Source organism: Bos indicus x Bos taurus, chromosome 22 (assembly GCF_003369695.1).
Source record: "Bos indicus x Bos taurus breed Angus x Brahman F1 hybrid chromosome 22, Bos_hybrid_MaternalHap_v2.0, whole genome shotgun sequence".
Lineage (NCBI taxonomy): Eukaryota > Metazoa > Chordata > Mammalia > Artiodactyla > Bovidae > Bos > Bos indicus x Bos taurus.
Genome location: NC_040097.1, coordinates 20665922 through 20686911, shown reverse-complemented (window position 1 = coordinate 20686911; position 20990 = coordinate 20665922). Strand labels below are relative to the sequence as shown.

The window sequence follows — 20990 nt, the reverse complement described above, 5'->3', positions numbered from 1 at the left end:
CGGACGGGTAGCCATCTTGGGTCCCTTCCATACTGTACAGGCATCTGGGAGTTGTAGTCCCTGCTCTGTTCCGTCCAGTCGCGGGACTTTTTGCCCTCTGCTCCCGGGAACGTCAGGCAGCCACCCCCGTGGGCACAAGCCCAGGCGCTGTTCCTGCCCCGCGCTCCCTCCCTCTGCCTTTACTTCTCAGCTGCCAAGATCTTGGAAGGTAGGGGCTGTGGGCAAGCCCAAGTCGAACAGCGTTTCTGTGGCGCAGGCCCGGGTTTCCACACGCGTCTGGTCCTTACTCCGGCGGCCCAGTGGGGCGGAGTCTAACTGGGTCCTCGCAGCTAGTTGGGACGTGGTGGGGGTCTGTCCAGAGGACCTTCCCACGTCACCGAGCCTTTACATGGCTTGTTCCTGAGCATTGGCCCTAATCCTAACCTGCTCCTCTTCTGCTGTATTTTATAAGTGGGTAAACTGAGGCATGGGGTCACGCCAGCGGTTCCAGGGAGGCCCCAGCTCCCGGTCCTGGTGGTGTAGTTGGCACTGGTCACTTTAGATCGTTTTCAGTTTCACTGTTAAGTAGCAGGACCTTCTGCTGCAACAGCTAACGGTCAGTGTTAAAACACCCAGCTCTTGGTTCCCGCGGTGGAGGGGGGTGGTTTGAACACGTGTCCAGAAGAGCCGAGCAGGGTACAGGGCAGGCAATATTTTGGGAGACAGTTTTACATTTAATATTTAAGAAACACAAAAAAATAATTCATTATAAGAGGAGAAAAATCAGTACTTTGTTGGACTTCCTTACATCTTTTTATGGCTTAATGTATGAAAACATGTGGGGATTTTAAAGGTATGTTCATGTAGGGAAAAAAAGGTCGGTCAGTGAAACGAGCTGGATTTGCAGCCTCCTCTCTAGGATCAAATTCTGCCTTTGCTGTATGACCAGCCACTCACAGTGCATACCTAGGAAAAAAGAGCTCAACGCTCCCTGCCCAAGTGGCCTAAGGAGCTGCCAGGAGTTGAAATGTAAATGAAGTCTTGCCTGTGAAAGCTTGCCCCTTGCAAACTTACAGCTTTATTACTGTGGGTCTCTGAAAAACGTGCTGCGAACCGGCACAAAGTACGGCCAGAGGTTGTTTTAGAAAGGCTCTGAAACTTGCCGGGTTCCGGACTGCCGCAGGCGGCCCCAGCGCACATCTGTTAAGGTGTACCTGAACTCTCCACTTTCTGGCTCCATCTTCTCGCCGGCGGCCCGGACCGCGGAGGCTTCTGGGAGTTGCAGTCCCTCTTCTTGCTTCCCGGAGGGCTGGTACTCCACCTCCCAGCCTGCCATTTGGCGTGGTGAGGTGTCTCCTGGTAGATGAAGTTTCACTTCAGCCGTTGCGTGGAGCAGCTCCTTGACGCGGAACTACAACTTCCACTTGGCGCTGCGTTTTTGGCTGCCAATCTTGAGCCGAGTCTATTGCGATAGGTTTAGTAAATATGTTTTTGTTGATTGTTTACGTTCTTCAAGTATTAAGTATAGGAGATTCTTGTATACGCTCTTCTAAGTATATTAGGTAGGGATATGCATGTTTGCAAATAGTGAATACTATATCTCATATCTGTAGATGAGTAAAAAAACTTGCGAAGATGAATTGTCTGCGGTCACACATCTAGTAATAAAATGTAATATCTGTCTTATAAATAGACATTACTTTTAGTTATTATAGTTTAATCTTCTCAAGAGCTATATGAGAGGAACGGCCATTGTCATGTGCATTTTCCATGTTAGAAATCTAAGGCTAGGAAAATTAAGCAATGTGGCGAAGTTAACTCATCTAGTGAATCAGTTCAGTTCAGTTCAGTCGCTCTGTCGAGTCCGACTCTGCACCCCAGGGGACCCACGGACTGCAGCGTGCCAGGCTTCCCAATCCATCACCAACTTGCCAAACTTGCTCAAACTCATGTGCATTGAGTCGGTAATGCCATCCGATCAACTTATCCTCTGTCGTCCCCTTCTCTTGCTAGTGAATGGAAGTGAATAGAAGTACCAACATTGTAACCCTGTCTTCTTGACAGTCTCTGCTTAGAAAAACGTACAGGGAGCCCAGCCTTTGAGAGTATGGAATCTTTCCATTGTACCATGTTGTCTTTGTAGTTAGACACTAAATGGTATCGCTTCATTTATCTGAGGCAAAAATCAGAACAGTCCTGTCATATAGTACACGTTTCACAAATGTTAGCTATAAATAGTTTTATAATACCCTTATTTTAGAGAACAGGTAACTGGTCCAGGTAGTAAAGCAGTTTGCCAGAGGTCACACATTTGGTTTATGTCAGACATGAGACTAGATCTAAATGTTTTCTTTCCAAGTCCTGGGTTATTTTCATTCTACCAACAGTCAACTAGCAGGAACACGAGATGTGAAGCTGTTTATATAATGGTTTCTCTCCTAACTTGTTCTTTTAGGCCACAGACCAGTACCGATTGTTGTGAAGTCTTGTTTCTTATTATTGGTCAGGTCAGTTCAGTTCAGTCGCTTAGTCATGTCCGACTCTTTGCTACCCCAAGAAACACAGCATGCTAGGCCTCCCTGTCCAACACCAACTCCCGGAGTTTACTCATGGCCATCGAGTCGGTGATGCCATCCAGCCATCTCATCCTCTGTCATCCCCTTCTCCTCCTGTCCCCAGTCCCTCCCAGCATCAGGGTCTTTTCCAATGAGTCAACTGTTCGCATGAGGTGGCCAGGTATTGGAGTTTCAGTTTCAGCACGAGTCCTTCCAATGAACACCCAGGACTGATGTCCTTTAGAAAGGACTGGTTGGATCTCCTTGCAGTCCAAGGGACTCTCAAGAGTCTTCTCCAACACCATAGTTCAAAAGCATCAGTTCTTTGGCGTTCAGCTTTCTTCACAGTCCAACTCTCACATCCATACATGACCACTGGAAAAACCATAGCCTTGACTAGACGGACCTTTGTTGGCAAAGTAGTGTCTCTGCTTTTGAATATGCTATCTAGGTTGGTCATAACTTTCCTTCCAAGGAGTAAGCGTCTTTTAATTTCATGGCTGCAGTCACCATCTGTAGTGATTTTGAGCCCCAAAAATTAAGTCTGACACTGTTTCCCCATCTATTTCCCATAAAGTGATGGGACCAGATGCCATGATCTTAGTTTTCTGAATGTTGAGCTTTAAGCCAACTTTTTCACTCTCCTCTTTCACTTTCATCAACAGGCTTTTTGGTTCCTCTTCACTTTCTGCCATAAGGGTGGTGTCATCTGCATATCTGAGGTTATTGATATTTCTCCTGGCAATCTTGATTCCAGCTTGTGCTTCTTCTAGCCTCGCGTTTCTCATGATGTACTCTGCATATAAGTTAAATAAGCAGGGTGACAGTATACAGCCTTGACGTACTCCTTTTCCTATTTGGAACCAGTCTGTTATTCTATGTCCGGTTGTAACTGTTGTTTCCTGACCTGCATATGGGTTTCTCAAGAGGCAGGTCAGGTGGTCTGGTATTCCCATCTCTTTCAGAATTTTCCACAGTTTATTGTGATCCACACAGTCAAAGGCTTTGGCATAGTCAATAAAGCAGAAAGAGATGTTTTTCTGGAACCCTCTTGCTTTTTCCATGATCCAGCAGATGTTGGCAATTTGATCTCTGGTTCCTCTGCCTTTTGTAAAGCCAGCTTGAACATCTGGAAGTTCACAGTTCATGTGTTGCTGAAGCCTAGCTTGGAGAATTTTGAGTATGACTTTACAGCGTGTGAGATGAGTGCAATTGTGTGGTAGTTTGAGCATTCTTTGGCATTGCCTTTCTTTGGGATTGGAATGAAAACTGACCTTTTCCAGTCCTGTGGCCATTGCTGAGTTTTCCAAATGTGCTGGCATATTGAATGCAGCACTTTCACAGCATCATCTTTCAGGATTTGAAATAGCTCAACTGGAATTCCATCACCTCCACTAGCTTTGTTCGTAGTGATGCTTTCTAAGGCCCACTTGACTTCGCATTCCAGGATGTCTGGCTCTAGGTGAGTGATCACACCATCATGATTATCTTGGCTGTGAAGATCTTTTTTGTACAGTTCTTCTGTGTATTCTTGCCACCTCTTCTTAATATCTTCTGCTTGTTAGGTCCATACCATTTCTGTCCTTTATCGAGCCCATCTTTGCATGAAATGTTCCCTTGGTATCTCTAATTTTCTTGAAGAGCTCTCTAGGCTTTCCCATTTTCTTGTTTTCCTCTATTTCTTTGCATTGATCGCTGAGGAAGGCTTTCTTATGTCTCCTTGCTATTCTTTGGAACTCTGCATTTGGATGCTTGTATCCTTCCTTTTCTCCTTTGCTTTTCACTTCTCTTCTTTTCACAGCTATTTGTAAGGCCTCCCAGACAGCCTTTTTACTTTTTTGCATTTATTTTTCTTGGGAATGGTCTTGATCCCTGTCTCGTGTACAATGTCATGAACCTCTGTCCATAGTTCATCAGGCACTCTGTCTATCAGATCTAGTCCCTTAAATCTATTTCTCACTTCCACTGTATAATTGTAAGGGATTTGATTTAGGTCATACCTGAATGGTCTAGTGGTTTTCCCTACTTTCTTCAGTTGAAGTCTGAATTTGGCAATAAGGAGTTCATGATCTGAGCCACAGTCAGCTCCCGGTCTTGTTTTTGCTGACTGTATAGTGCTTCTCCATCTTTGGCTGCAAAGAATATAATCAATCTGATTTCAGTGTTGACCATCTGGTGATGTCCATGTGTAGAGTCTTCTCTTGTGTTGTTGGAAGAGGGTGTTTGCTATGACCAATGCGTTCTCTTGGCAAAACTCTATTAGCCTTTGTCCTCCTTCATTCCGTATTCCAAGGCCAAATTTGCCTGTTACTCCAGATGTTCCTTGACTTCGTACTTTTACATTCCAATCCCCTATAATGAAATGTGGCCCCATATGGCATGGCTTAGTTTCATTGAGTTAAACAAGGCTGTGGTCCGTGTGATCAGATTGGCTAGTTTTCTGTGATTATGGTTTCAGTGTGTCTGCCTTCTGATGCCCTCTCACAACACCTACCATCTCACTTGGGTTTCTTTTACCTTGGACGTGGAGTATCTCTTCACGGCTGCTCCAGCAAAGCACAACCACTGCTGCTTACCTTGGATGAGGGGTACCTCCTCACGGCCTCCCCTCCTGACCTTGAACATGGAGTAGCTCCTCTCGGCCCTCCTTGCGCCCACCCTTATTATTGGTAAGGTTGTAATATTTCATTAATTCAGTAAGTGTTTTTTGAGTATTTTTATATGCTCATCTCCCTTTAGATATAGGGCCTTATGGATGAAAAGTAGCTAAGGGGTAGGGCTAGAATGACCTTATAAACTAATTAACTTTTTCATTTTAAAAATTAGGGAAGTAAAAAAAATGAGGGGAGTGAGGTACATCATGTTTCCCAGTCCTCATATCATGTCTTTGTCAGAAATATTCTGGTTCTGCAAGGAGACAGGGTTCTGGAGGCCTCATAGTCCTGTAGTAGTAGTAGTAGCTGTGGTGGTAGTAGTCATTCATTCATGTCTGACTCTTTTTGATCCCATGGACTGTAGCCCACCAGGCTCCTCTGTCCATGGGACTCTCCAGGGAGAATACTGGAGTAGATTGCCATTTTCTTCACCAGGGCATCTTCCCAACCCAGGGGTCGAACCTGGGTCTCCTGCAGTGCAGGCAGATTCTTTACTGTCTGACCATGAGGAAGCCCCCATAGTACTGTATGATGTAACCTTTTAGGCTCATGCTTTCTTTTACTTAATACCCTTGTCCTTGCCTTGTTCCTGTAATTTTTGGTGGAATGCTTTAGGAAATGTTTCTGTGTCCCTGTCTTTTTATGTACATGCAGCTTCAGGATGTTCCTTTTGTATTTTGGGAATTTAGTCTTGTTTTGGCTGTTGTTTTTTTCTCTTTTGTCCTTTGAGACATGATAACAAAATCTGACATTGTGTTTGCATTCACATACATTTGAAATCGAATCCTTTAATACAGGTTATCATAAATGAACACATGAGTTGTTTGAATTATACAAAACTTTTGTTTTAGAAGACACATTGGTCCTTTCAGTTATGTATTCACAGATAATAAAGTAGATGATTCTCACCTGTCATGTCTGAAAGATGGTTTTTTCATGATTAGATAATAAAGTAGCAGTTCTAGAGACTTCCCTGGTGGTCTAGTGACTGAAAGTCTGTGCTCCCAAAGCAGGGTGCCCGGGTTCATCCCCTGATCAGGGAACTAGATCTTGCATGCCGCAACTAAGACTATGCATAGCCAAATATTAATAAATACATATAAAAATTAAAGCAGCAGTTTTTTAAATTACTGGCTAAACATTCCTGAGATAGTCACTATGGGACATGTTCTGCTCATCACCCCTGTCCCACCAGCTTTTGTCTAAATGACAGTCTGATCAATCATCTTCCAGCATACTGCTTGACCACTGGTAGACACTGAAAAAGTATTTGTGGAATTGCATTCATAAGCACCTTTGAGCTCTGTTCCCACATTTCCCCCTTGAATCTCAGTTTTCTCTTTTAATGTTGAAGTGCAGCTTTGAAATAGTAGCTGTAGCAGGTTGCTTTCAATGTCTACATTGCAGAGAAAAATTTCAGCCTTTGAGGTCATCCTCTGAGGGATTGTTTCTTTGGGAATGTCCAGGTCTGTGACTTCTAAGATGAGAAAGTGATTCAAATAGCAAAGCACAGAGAGTAGTCTGAAGCCTGTGATTCAAATCCCAGCCCTGCCTCTTCAGCATGTTACTAAACCTTTGGTTTCCTCTTCTGTAAAATAGGGATAATAAGCACTTGTACCTTATAAAGTGATGATAAAAATTAAATAAGATAGTGTGTTTAAAGCTTTGAGTATATTTTCAGGCACTCAGTAGCTTGCATTCAATAGATGAATAGATCTTATTTTTGTTATTATTAATGTAAAGTTGTTTATGAAAATATATTTACTCAAGATTTAAACTAGAGGTAGATCCCTATTTTATAAAAGTGTCTGTCATTTGTTTTCTTAGAGTAGCAAGCTTGGTGAACACACATAAAATATGAAGTTAGGGCTTCCCTGGTGGTCTAGTGGTTGAGAATCTGCCTGCCAATGCAGGGCTCACTGGTTTGATTTCTGGTTGTTCAGGTTCCCACATGCCACAGAGCAACTAAGCCCCGTGTGCCACAACTACTGAGCCAGTGCTCTGGAGCCCAGGAGCCACAGTTACTGAGCCCCTGTGCTGCAACCAAGAAGGCCATGCGCCTACAGCCTGTGTTTTACAAGAGAATCCACTGCAGTGAGAAGCCCATGCATTGCAACAAAGAGTAGACACCCCCACCCCCAGCCACAACTAGAGAAAGCCTGCATGCAGACAAAGACCCAGTAGAACCAAAAATAAATCAATCTTCAGGAAAAAAGTGTAGTTAACTGCAACTCTTGATAACCCATCTTGTCAGCCCAGTGAAACTCTCTTGCGTAGGCAGATAGTGAAGCTTTTGGCTCTGCATTGCCTGCTGAGAGGTGCCTGATCTCTGGTTTCATCTATATGTGAAATCTGGGGTTGAAAAGCGGCTGACTGTCAGTGGGGCCTTGTGTCCACTTCTAGAAAGGACTGGGCCTATCTCAGGAGCCTCAGGGTTAAAGTGAAGCAGTTGTCATCTAGCTGATGAGTAAGCCCAGGGCAATGGCCATGTGGACACGGCAGCGCTACTTTCTAAAGCTGACAACTTCAATGGTCATGAGGTTACTGACGGAAAAGGGGTTTGCTCTTTTTCTTTTTGGCCAGGCAGCATGTGGGATCTTAATTCCCCCACTAGGCATTGAACTGACACCCCCTGCAGTGGAAACGCAGAGATTTAACCCCTGGACCACTAGGGAAGTCCCAGAAAACCGGTGATATAGGGGGCAGGAAAGGAGAAACAGAATGAGGATCATAGGGGACTTCCCTGGGGTTCTGTGACTAAGATTCCACAGTCAGTGCAAAGGGCCTGGGTTTAATCCCTGGTTTTCAGGGGATTAGATCCCGCATGCCACAACTAAGAGTCCTGTATGCTGCAACTAAAGATCCTACGTGCTGCAACTAAGGCCCAGCGCAGCCAATTAAATAAATATTAAAGCACCACCAACAAAATGAAGATCATAGCAAGAGCAAAGAGAAGAGGAATGAAGGAAACAGTCAAGGCCCCCAAGTCAGGTTATCTTAATGTAGTTACTGAGCACATTTACCCTGCTTCTAGCTCTGTGCCAGGCGCTGCACTGCTATGTGTTGGAGATGCAGCCTTGAATGCTACTGACACAGAGGTGATCCTGGTTGTATATCCTAAGCAGTGAAGAACTTGAAGGAGAGAAGGAAGGAGGATAGAGTGTGTTGGGACTTGATAAGCAGAAAGGTCTCTGTGCTTGGGAAATACAAATCATTGAAAGGGAGAGATGAGGCTGCAGAGGCAGGCATGGGTGATAGTTTGCAGAGTCCAGTTACCTGTATTGTAAAAGAATTCCAAACTTTATTCAAAGGTATTTGTGAGACCATTTAAACATCTTTTTTTTTTTAAGCCATTCAGTTGTGTCTGACTCTTTGTGACCCCATGAACTATACAGTCCACATTCAGGCCAGAATACTGGAGTGGGTAGCAGTTCCCTTCTCCAGGGGATCTTCTCAACCCAGGGATTGAACCCAGGTCTCCCTCATTGTAGGAGGATTCTTTGCTAGCTGAGCCACCAGGGAAGCCCAAGAATACCTGATAGGCTGGTATCCTATAGCCTCGGGTAGCCTATCCCTTCTCTAGGGGATCATCCCAACCCAAAATGGAACCGGGATTTTCTGCATTGCAGGTGGATTCTTTACCAGTTGAGCTACCAGGGAAATCTTAAGGGGACAAATAAAATTATTTGATTTATTTTTTAAAGAGTTTGGGTGCAGTATAGATGATGAATTTCTGAGAGGTCATAGTTGATGTGAGAAAAGCAGATAGGCCTGTGTTTCTTTAACGTATATTTGAATCTCCTGCTACTTCTGAAATGTGTAGACTGATTCAGCAGAATCAGAAATTCAGTGGGCCAGAAATTCAGTGTTTCTAACAGGCTGATGCTGCTGGTCCATGGACTATACTTTGAGTAGCAAGCAGGTACTTAGGAGATTCTTCAGTGTTCTAGGTGAGAGATCATTAAGAGAGTGGACTCTAGAGAGCAGAAGACCTGAATTCTAAACTTGGTTTTATCACTTACTTGCTGTGTGACATTGGGGAAAATGACCTAATTTCTTTGAGCCTCAGTTTCCTTATTCTCTGTGAAATGGCGGGGCGGGGGGGTAATAATTTCTGTTGCTTTAATCATGTTTTAAATTTTGAATGAGGTCACCCCTGGAAAGGGTTATTGTGCTTGATACAGTAATTGGCATTCAGTACATGGCAGCTTTGGTTTTATTCTTGGTGTTACTAGTAAAAAACCACATTTTGCATCCTGCTCCATGTTTCCTTATCATGTTTTGAATACTAGGTGAAATAGGCTTTTGAATATTCAAATAGTTTTGAATACTAAGTGAAATAGGCTTCCTTTATTTCCACTGTTTTTGCTCATGTCTCACATGTGAAGTGCTGAACTTATTCCAATCATTTGTAAAAATTTGAGCTTTATGGGCAAAGAAGTATATTTCTTGCAGCAATTGACTCTTAATTTGATGGCAAAAAAATCTAAGCTTTTTCTAAATTTGAGGGAAAAATAAGGGAAAAGTGATTTGCTGAAGGATTTAATACAATTTAAATATTACATATTTGGGGTGAATTTACATGTATCCTAAGGTTTTCTTATAATGATAAATAAGAAGGAAAAGAAAAGAAAATTGAGAAACTGGTTAAGAGGTTCACAGAAGGCACTCAATGACCGTATTCTGGAACTTAAAAGACCCTGAATCATTTTGTGTTTACTAGTGTTCCTCATTATGGATTTATTTATTTTTATTAAAAATCAGAGTTCCATTAAAATTCAGTGTATTTTTCAGTTTCTCAGGCTCACAGCTCTTGGAACTAAAACCCATCATAGATAATGTTGAAGTATCAGTGCTTCCTCATGAGGTTTAATGCATGCATATTTTAGTTGGGCACAGGCTGGAGGAGAGTATGGTCTGCAGTCATTTAATTGCTAAGTTTGTTTTATGTGATAAGAACAAAATTTTTATTTTCTGCAAGACGTGAAGTCTCCTTTGTGTGTCTTCAGTTAAAAAAAAACAACAAAAAAAAACTCACTGCTATTTCCCTCCACGTCCACTGCAGGACAGAACCTATTTGGTCATGTCAGTAGATGCTTGAGTGATGCCTCGAGGCTGGATTTTGTGTGTGTGCTTGGAGCCCTGAGGACAGGCAGAGGAAGGGGCTAGAACCTGCTAGAATAAGATTGTTTCTCTAAATCCTGAAGTACCGTCAGTCTCTGTCCAACCTCTTCCAGGAACAAGCCTAGTGAAGGAAGAGGTAGTAATCTGCAGGAGGTCAGGGGAAAGCGGGAGGGAGAGACAGAGACACAAGGGAGACAGAAAGGGAAAGAGAGAAACAAATGCGGAGGGCATGGAAGGGGTAAATCAACAAGAGGATGGTTGGGTGGAGGGGAAGGCAAGGTGGTGTTTTGGTTTTTCATTCCACAAATATGCATGTAGATGGTGCCTCTGAGGTTGTGCTGGGCACAGCTTACTTGGCTCTACACACAGAGAGGCCTGATTACTGTGAAGTGTTGATGCCTTCATCAACAGGGAAGTGATGCTGGGGCTACAAAAACAACAGGTGGCTCCCAGTTGGGTTCTGCCAGCTGAGGGGGAAAAAGCAAGGCCAGTAGACAGCGGCCACAGATAAATCTGCAGCTGAGGCCCTCTCTGGCCTCTGTTTGCAGGACAGAATGCTTCCTCTAAGCTACCACTTCCTCTCATCTCTTGAACTTCCACAAGGCAACAGACCAAGGTCTCCCTGGCCCAGAGGAATTAGCTGTGTTTGGCTTCCTAGTGCAGATGAAACAGCTGAGTCCAGCCCTTGTGTGTCAGGGCCTTCCTGGAATTATATGCAAGCGTGGTTTGGCCAGAAGCTTCTGCACTTCTAGCTGGCTCCCAGGTGCTGCAGATGTGGGACCATGGGTCACCCTTGGAATAGCAGTGTTCTAGATCCTTACAGCTTCCACTGTGTTCCCATACTATTTTTTTTAAGTTAAAATAGAGTTGATTTACAATGTTAGGTTAATTTCTGCTCTACAACAAAATGATTCAGATATATGTATATATATATGTATATATATATAGTCATGTCCGACTGTTTGTGAACCTATAGACTGTAACCTACCATACTCCTCTGTCCGTGGGATTCTCCAGGCAAGAATACTGGAGTGGGTTGCCATTCCCTTCTTCAGAGGGTCTTCCTAACCCAGGGGTCGAACTTGTGTCTCTTAGGTCTCCTGCATTAGCAATCATATTATTTACCACTAGCACCACCTGAGAAGTAGGTAAAATGTAACAATATTTATATATATAAATATTACATTCTTCGGTTCAGTTCAGTCTCTGAGTCGTATCCGACTCTTCGCAACCCCATGGGCTGCAGCACACCAGATTTCCCTGTCCATCACCAACTCCCGGAACTTACTCAAACTCATGTCCATTGAGTCAGTGACGCCATCCAACCATCTCATCCTCTGTCGTCCCCTTCTCCTCCTACCTTCAATCTTTCCCAGCATCAGGGTCTTTTCCAATGAGTCAGTTCTTCACATCAGGTGGCCAGAGTATTGGCGTTTCAGCTTCAGCATTAGTCCTTCCAGTGAATATTGAGGACTGATTTCCTTTAGGATGGAATGGTTGGATCTCCTTGCAGTCCAAGGGACTCTCAAGAGCCTTCTCCAACACCACAGTTCTAAAGCATCAGTTCTTCAGCGCTCAGCTTTCTTTATGATCCATCTCTCACATCCATACATGACTACTGGAAAAACCATAGCTTTGATCGGATGGACCTTTGTCAACAAAGTAATGTCTCTGCTTTTTAGCATGCTATCTACGTTGGTCATAGCTTTTCTTCCAAGTAGCAAGTGTCTTTTAATTTCATGGCTGCAGTCAGCATCTGCAGTGATTTTGGAGCCTCCCAAAATGAAGTCTGTCACTGTTTCCATTGTTTCTGCATCTACTTGCAATCAAATGATGAGACTGGCTGCCATGATCTTCGTTTTTTGAATGTTGAGTTTTAAGCTAGCTTTTTTACTCTCCTCTTTCACCTTCATCAAGACAATATACAGCCTTGACGTTCTCCTTTCCCAATTTGGAACCAGTCCATTGTTCCATGTCCAATTCTAACTGTTACTTTTTCACCTGCATACAGATTTCTCAGGAGGCAGGTCAGGTGGTCTGGTACTGCCATATCTTTAAGAATTTTCCACAGTTTGTTGTGATCCACACAGTCAAAGGCTTTGGTGTAGTCAATAAGGCAAAAGTAAAAAAAAAAAAAAAAAAAAATAAGGCAAAAGTAGTTGTTTTTCTGGAATTCTCGCTTTTTCTGTGATCCAATGGATGTTGGCAATTTGATATCTGGTTCCTCTGCCTTTTCTAAATCTAGCTTGAAATCTGGAAGTTCTGGGTTCATGTACTGTTGGAGCCTGGCTTGGAGAATTTTGAGCATTAGTTTGCTAGCATAATTGCAATTGTGCAGTAGTTTGAACATTCTTTGGCATTGCCTTTCTTTGGGATTGGAATGAAAACTAACCTTTTCCAGTCCTGTGGCCACTGCTGAGTTTTCCAGATTTGCTGGCATATTAAGTGCAGCACTTTCACAGCATCATCTTTCAGGATTTGAAATAGCTCAACTGGAATTCCATCACCTCCACTAGCTTTGTTTGTAGTGATGCTTCCTAAGGCCCACTTGACTTCACATTCCAGGATGTCTGGCTCTAGGTGAGCGATCATACCATCATGGTTATCTGTGTCATTGAAATCTTTTTTGTATAGTTCTTCTGTGTATTCTTGCCAACTCTTCTTAATATCTTCTGCTTCTGTTAGATCCATACCATTTCTGTCCTTTATTGTGCTCATCTTTGCATGAAATGTTCCCTTGCTATCTCTAATTTTCTTGAAGAGATCTCTATAGTCTTTCCTATTCTATTGTTTTCCTCTATTTCTTTGCATTGATCACTGAGGAAGGCTTTCTTATCTCTTCTTGCTATTGTTTGGAACTCTGCATTCAGATGGGTATATCTTTCCTTTTCTCCTTTGCCTTTCGCTTCTCTTCTTTTCTCAACTATTTATAAGGCCTCATCAGACAACCATTTTGCCTTTTTGCATTTCTTTTTCTTGGGGATGGTCTTGATCACTTTCTCGTGTACAATGTCACAGATCTTCGTCCATAGTTCTTCAGGCACTCTGTCTTAGCAGATCTAATCCCTTGAATCTATTTGTCACTTCCACTGCATAATCATAAGGGATTTGATTTAGGTCATACCAGAATGGAGAGTATAGTAAGTAAAATCTACAGCAGTTTCAGACCTAAGTTCCTCTTACTATTTCTCTGAACATGTACAGAAACTCATTTCCTCTCCTTATTGGAGATTACACCTTGTATATTGTGTTAATATTATCTCTTTTCCCTCTTGAGAAAGTTTGCTACCTGAGGGCAGGGACCTCATTGGTCCTATCCCCTGGCCCATGGTAGACAGAATGAGTTTTGGCTCCTCATTACCATCAAGATCTGAAAGTCTGGGTCATGCTGTGGCTGCTGCTCCAAACAGATGGGTCATTGATGTTGTGCGGGTAATAAGAATTGTCAAATGCTGGGGAGTCAAGGAGGGGCTCATAGGAAGGGAGTATGGAGAGGAGCCTACTGTCTGGTTCTGAGTGCTGACTGCTGGCTTTCCTTCTCATTAGCTGTGTAATCTTGAGCAAAGTACTCAACCTCTCTGAGTCTCGTTTTTCTGTAAAACAAAGATGATAATACTACTTAACTCTTAAGAGTTTTTTTGTGAGGATTCATGAGATGTGTTGATATAAAAACTGCCTTGCACAGTGCCTGATGTGTAGTCAGCACTCAATAAATTACCTGTGGGCACTGTCATTAAATCTAGAATTTTGCTCTGTCTACTTCCTGTCAAGTAGTTATACTAGTTTTCACTTTGAAGGTCATAGCTAGATGTTTCTCATTTTATTGCGTTTTGGGGGGAAGTCTCATATTTGGCAATGAAATAAATGGAGAGGCTAGTGGTTCCCACCATATAAAGTTTACCAAAAATGTTGGTGAACAACTGTCCAGGATTCAGCACACAAAAAAATAAATGTGGGTTGACATTCAATACAAAGAACTGTAAGTTAGAAAACACATCTACCATGCTGTAGTGTTTAAATGCCTTCTCACTTAAGAAGTGAGACACTTAAGATTCTCATTAGCCCAACATCAGAAAAATGATAAATATTAATATTTGTCATCAAAAGAAAGCTTAGAAATCAAAGCAGAGCAAACAACTGTTGTATTTCAAGGATTACATAATCCTGGATGAATTTTAATTCAACACCTCCAAAAGTTTCTTTTTAAGATTTCTGTATAAGGCAGTTTGTTTTTATCCAGTACACAAACTAGGAAAGATGTGCATTTAGTCAGAAAAAATTCAGGGGATTTGCTGATTCAAAGACCTGGGCTTTGTTGTGTTTTATGTCTGTAAGGGAGACCCAGATACGCCTGAACCAATCCTTCTCCATTGATTTTTATCTATTTTAGGAGAATCATGTTGGGAAGTTGGCTCTGGGTAGATTATGGAAGGGCACCAGGGTGCCTCCTGGCTTTGCTTCTCTACTCTATCTAGTTCTGACTGTGCCAGGACCATGTACATCATCCCGCATGGTCAGGAGGGAGCAGAGGGAGAGAGGACAGACTGGTGCCACCCCTGCAGCTGTCAGGGTCCCCCCTTCCTGCTTTCAGTGTCTGAGATGGCTGACTCAGCGTGAGAGGGCCTCACCACGTCACCGCAAAAACACAGTCCTGGTGGAGGTCGGGAGACCTGGGTTTTAGTTCTGACTCTTTCACTGCCTTATGCAAGTTTTGTCCTCTCTCTCTCTGGGCCTCCCTTCCCACACCTTTCACGTGAGGGACTTGGATCTGATAATTCTGAAGTCCTGGGCTCTCCAACATCCTATGACCAGGTGGAGAGCTTCAGGGATCTGATAAGCCTTCCTGCTACCCTCTGCCAAGGCATTTGCCTGGAGAGACAGTCTTTGAGGCCAGACAGACCTGCATCTTGCCTTAGCTAATTTATTTAAGTACTCAGTTTTCTCATCCACTAAATGGAAATAGTACAAGGTTGTTGTAAATAGGAGATGATTGTGAAAGCATTCAGTGCTGTTTGACACATCACAGGAATTTGATGATGCTGCTGTTTTGATGTGATTATTATGTTATTATGTTGTTACTGTAATTATTATGTTTATATCTTGACTCAGCACTTTTCCATCTCTTTATGATTCAGTTTTTTCTTTCTAAAAAATAGAGATAATAAGAGAATCTATCTTATTGGTTAATTGTGAGGGTTAAATGAGATAATACATGAAAACACATGGGATACTTCCTGGTATAAAATACCAGATACACAGTAGCAGTTATTTTCACTATCATTTTTTTTTAATTAGTTGCAATATCTTAAAAAAAGAACTAGATAAGAAAAGGTGATTGGGAGTAATTACCTTCTCTAATACATGTGCTGAAGCACATTTCCCAGTTGTTTAAAAGATTCCACGTTTTCCCTAAGCATCTCATTTATCATACGGAACAGTAAACAATGTCAAAACTGTACTTAGAAGTAAGCTATATGTATCCAACATGAACTCTTAAACCTGGATGCTGTAGTCTCTTTAGCATCAAATATATATATATATATATATATATACATATATATATACATACACAGGAAACAAAAACACTAACTGGAAAAGATATCTACATTCCCATGTTCATAGCAGCATTATAATAGCCAAGATATGGAAACAACCAAAGTGGCCACTGGTGGATGAATAGATAAAGAAATTTTGGTATTATAATACAATGGAATATTATTAAGCCATAAAAAATGAAGAAATTCTACCATTTCTGATACATTAATGGATACTGAAGGCATTATACTAAGTGAAATAAAGTCAGACAAAGACAAATCCTGTATGATCTCATTTACATGTGGAATGTTAAAAAAAGAAAAAAAAAGGAAAGCTGCACCCCTCCCCCATTGCAAACCTACACCAAACTCACAGGAAAAGATCAGATTTGTCATTACCAAAGGTGCAAATTTCAATTGTACAATAAACAAGTATTAGGGTTATAATGCAGAACATGATGATTATAGTTGGCAGAGCTCTATGGTATATGGGAAGGTTTTTAATAGAATAGACACTAAGTTCTCATCACAAGGAGAAATTTATTTTTTTTCTTTTTATTGTATTTTTATGAGATAATGGATGCTAACTAAATCTACTTATGGTTATCATTTCACAGTAGATGTAAATCAAACCACCATGCTGTATACCTTAAATTCATACAGTGATATATATCAATTATCTTTCAATAAAACTGGGAACAAAGGTAATATATATACAGTGGAGAAATGGAAAAATAGAAGACAACTAAAACAGTGGAACATGATACTTCTGGGATGACAGCTGGAAAGTCGGAAGAAAGGAAGCAAGAGATTCCCACCCCCCCAAAGTCTATGTATTTCCATTTGAGCTAAACTATTTAAACTATTAGTTAACAAGAATTATTTTGCTAAAAGTGAAAAACAAAAAAACTAATGTTCCAGGTCCATGATGTATTTCCACATATGGATGACATATATTAGTTAGAAGAGACCTTACTTTTTATCAGGTTACTATGGGCCAAGCCCTAAACTAAGCCCTTGTGGGGATTCTCTCATTTCATCCTCACAGCAACTCTAGGGAATAGATACTCTCCTCTATTTTTTACAGATAAGAAAACTGAAACAGAGAGGTTAAATATATGCTTCAGGACACCCAGCTGGCAAGTGGTAGTGCTGAGACATGGACCCTATCATTTGACATGGGAGAGAGCTTGAGCTCTACCCGTCCTCAGCTAGTCAAGAGGTCAAACCTGCTGGGTGGCTACTCTTTCTGTATTAATGAAGTCTGATGGACCAAGACAAGGATATAAATGGACTTGCTTTTTACCAATGACATAGCAGATTAATATTCATTCTTATTGTTTGCAGGATCATTCCATTTCATGTAAGGGGATGAATTTCAATATGAAATAGACTTATTTAAGGAAATATCAATATTTTTCTCAAATTGGCAGCGTCAAAACTGTATTTATGGAATTAAAACATATTGCATTTATATAATGCAAATTCACTTGGAAACAAGATTTCTTTATCTCTCTCTGTAGCTTAGCTTGCAGCTGTTGGCATCAGTCTATTTTTAAAACACAAAAATAAATTGTTTCTTGTTAACTCCTTTGGATCTGCAGACAAATGCTAGACAGAGTTACTGTCGATGAGGCCAGCATCTTGGTCAGAGGGCCCAGATTACTCTATCAGAAGGTGCTATTTGAAAAAAAAAATTTTTTTCTTACCAACTGCATAAGAAAATTAATTCATTTTCGAAAATAAAAAAAGACAAAAATGCAAAAAATAAAGTAATATTGGCATTTTGTCCCCTTATGATAGCACTATCAATATTTTAGTGAATACCCATTTCCATCTTTTTTTATTGCATATGTGTATTTTTTCTGTTAGTTTTCTAAATTGGGATCACAGGTTATATATTGTTGTGTTATCTGTTTACTGAAGTACTCTTTCTGTTAGAACCTGCAACTTACCCTAATTGTTTAATAGTAGGTTTCCCCACCTCTGCTTCCAATATATGTTTGTTGTTGTTGTTTACTCACGAAGTTGTGTCTGCCTCTTTGCAACTCCATGGACTGTAGCCCACCAGGCTCCCTCTGTCCTTGGGATTCTCCAGGCAAGAATACTGGAGTGAGTTGCCATTTCCTCCTGCAGGAGATCTTCCCAATACAGGGATTGAACCCACATCTGAATTGGCAGGCATGATTTTTTAATCACTGGGCCATCTGGGAAGCTCTCTGATGTATGTTAGTGAGGAATATTTGCATATATTTATAATCACATCTATGATTCTTTTCTTAGGATATATTCTCAGAATTGGAAATGCTGAGTTACATGGTACGCTGTAGGAGTAACTGTTTGGTTTTCCTTCACTGTAGGCAGTGCTCCCCTATGTACCTAGAATCCCCACTAACAGCATCTCTTGGGCTCCGTTTCCCAAGAACTTCAGAGAAAAAACTATGGATCAGGAAGCTGGTGGGACGTTAACAACATCAGTCTTCAGAGTCTACTCATGGATCAAAATAAACATGTTGGGTTTCTGGTACCAGCCTTAACATATCCTGTATTTAATACTTTAACTGTCAGCTCCGAATTCTTTCAGCTGCAAGTAACAGAAAACTTGACTTATGGTGGCTTTAAAAAGTAGGGAATTATTTCTTCCACATAATAAGAAATTTGGGGGGCTTCTGTGATGGTTCAGTGGCTAAGACTGTTTGCAATGCAGGAGGCCTGGGTTCAATCCCTGATCAGGGAGCTAGATCCCACAATGTGCAACCAAGTGTTCTCACATGCCACAACTAAAGATCCCGCCTGCCACAGCTAAGACCCAGTGCAGCCAAATGAAAAAAAAAAAAAAAATATATATATATACACACACACACACATACATAAAAGAAATTTAGAAATGTGTGGTGGCTGTGGCTTTAGTTCAGCACTCAGAGATGTTAAGGAGAGTGTGTCTGCAGTGTTCTTGGTCTTTTCTAAATGGTCACAAGATGGCTGTGGGTGAGGCAGGTATCATGTTTGTGTTCTGGGAGTCAGGGAAGGGGTATGAGACAGATGAATGAGACACATTTTTGATTCTGGGAGTTGTTAGCCTGATTTTAGAAACTGGTGCTTTTTCTCTTTTTGCAGAAGTAATATATGTTCAGTATAGGAAATATATCTCACCTACAATCTTACCATCCAGAGGTAATCACTACTCTCATTTTGGTGTTTATCTTTCTAGTTTAGTTAAAAATGCACAAAAAGTGAGATTTAAAATTTATGTACTGCCTCATAACTGGCTTTTAAAATCGGCATCTATCTCACTGCCTTGCACTGGGTAGATGGTTTAAAGATTTCACTGGAAATTCTATGAATAATTTAAAAAATACACTATGCATATTATTTTTCTGTATCTCTGAGTAGTCTTTACAGTCTGTATTTTATAGTATAATTTTTAACAGCTGGATATCCCACATTTGTTTGAATGTTTGATGATTTATTTCACTGAATTGCTATTATTTTACATGTAGATTTGAAAAAAAAATTTAACTGTGACAAATAATACTGCATTGAACATCTGTGTGAATGTGTGTGTGTGTACACAAATCTTATATCCTTAGATAAATTCCTTTCAGAAGTGGAATCAGTGGGCCCAAGGAAATGCCAATTTTATGGTCCTTGATTTATATTATCAAAGTGCCCTCTTCAAATGGACTATTTTACTTACTACCAGCAACATGAGTTGTTATAACCTTTTTTTAATTTCTTATTTTTAATGGACTTTTTTTTTTTTGAGTTGGTAGTATATTTTTCTGATTCAAAAACCTAAACAATACAAAAGGCATAAAGTGAAATTTTACTCTTGTTCCTGTCCCCATACTCTCATGTCTGCCCCCATTTCTCTTATATGTTAACCACTCTGACTAGGTTTTTTTGCATCCTTTCAGTATTTTTTAATGCATTCAGGCAAATATGTATATAAATTATTTCCCTTCCTTTCTTACACAAAAAATAGCACACTGTTCTGTATCTTGCTTTATTTGGTTTGACTGCTGTATATGTTCCATTATGTGAATATTCCATAGTTTTATTTGTCTGTTCTCCTGTCCAGGTGTATTTGAAACCTGTGTCTTTTTAGGGAAACCAGGCCCAAGTGAACCATTTTATTCTGGCCCTGCAGCTAGACCACAGATAGGAGTAAGCAGCTTTCTCTGAATTTCCTAGACCTACTGCCTGGCTGGCTGCACATTTGGACTTAGCCTCCCAGGTGTAGTTGGCAGTGTCTGAAATATTCTTATCTAAGAGGGGAGGGAATTGTGCAGGTAGGTTTATCCTCTTTGAAGAACTGCTGGTTTGTCCTTGTCTCCTAGTTGTGATTGTGAGATATTTTCATGTTTTAGTTTGGGTAAAGAGTAACCCCTCCATTCTCATCCAAGGGATGATGGCTCCTATAGAAAATTATGTCTTATGTTGCTTTGTGATGAATTCATTGTTACAGAATGCCAGATGTATTGTATGCTCCCTTGAGAGGCTCTAGGGAAGAATCCTTCCTTGCCTTTTCCTGCTTCAGATGGCTCTGAGCATCCTTTGGCTTGTGGCTCCATAACAAATGTCCTTCACTTGCCCTTCTCTGTATTTTCTCTCCTCTTCTCTGTCAAATCTCTGTCTTTCTCTTACAAGAACACTAGTCATTATTCTTAGGGCCCACCCAGATAATCCAAAATGACCTCATGTCAAGATTTGTAACTCCATCTGCAAAAATACTTTTTCTGAAACAGGTAACACTTGCAGGCTCCAGAGATTTGATGGAGATGTATCTTTGGGGGGTTACCATTTAGCTCACAACAGGCTTTGAGTCTAGGGCTCTGATTCCAGAATCTGTGCTCTTCCCTGGTAGATCATATCCTGTGAAATGCTGCAGAGAAAGTCCATTTTCTACTCCACATGGTAGTAAAGGACTAAGGCTTATTCACTCAGGGTTGTTTCTTCTTTGCATTGTACAGAGGAAGTACTCAGTAAAATGAAATGGCTTTGATCACTGAATTTCCATAGAAGTTATGGAAGCAGTTTTCATATCTCTTATTGCTTTTCTCTAGGTGAATATTCCCCAGGTACTTCAGTTGTTCCTTATGTGAAGTTTAGAAGCCCCACTGTTCCGGTTGCCATCCTGTAGG

General features: G+C 41.2%; 1 protein-coding gene across 4 annotated transcripts in view; it reads left to right on the top strand.

Annotated features, from left to right (window-relative positions):
• Nucleotides 1-62: 62 nt before the first annotated feature.
• Nucleotides 63-20990, top strand: part of FHIT (fragile histidine triad) — a 1526080-nt gene continuing 1505152 nt past the window's right edge. For 2 of the 4 annotated variants that reach the window (XM_027523187.1, XM_027523188.1), the window contains exon 1: nucleotides 63-208. The gene's annotated coding sequence lies outside the window, so the exon portion shown is untranslated. The remainder of the gene's footprint in view (nucleotides 209-20990) is intronic. The other 2 variants (XM_027523192.1, XM_027523189.1) reach the window with 2 other exon arrangements.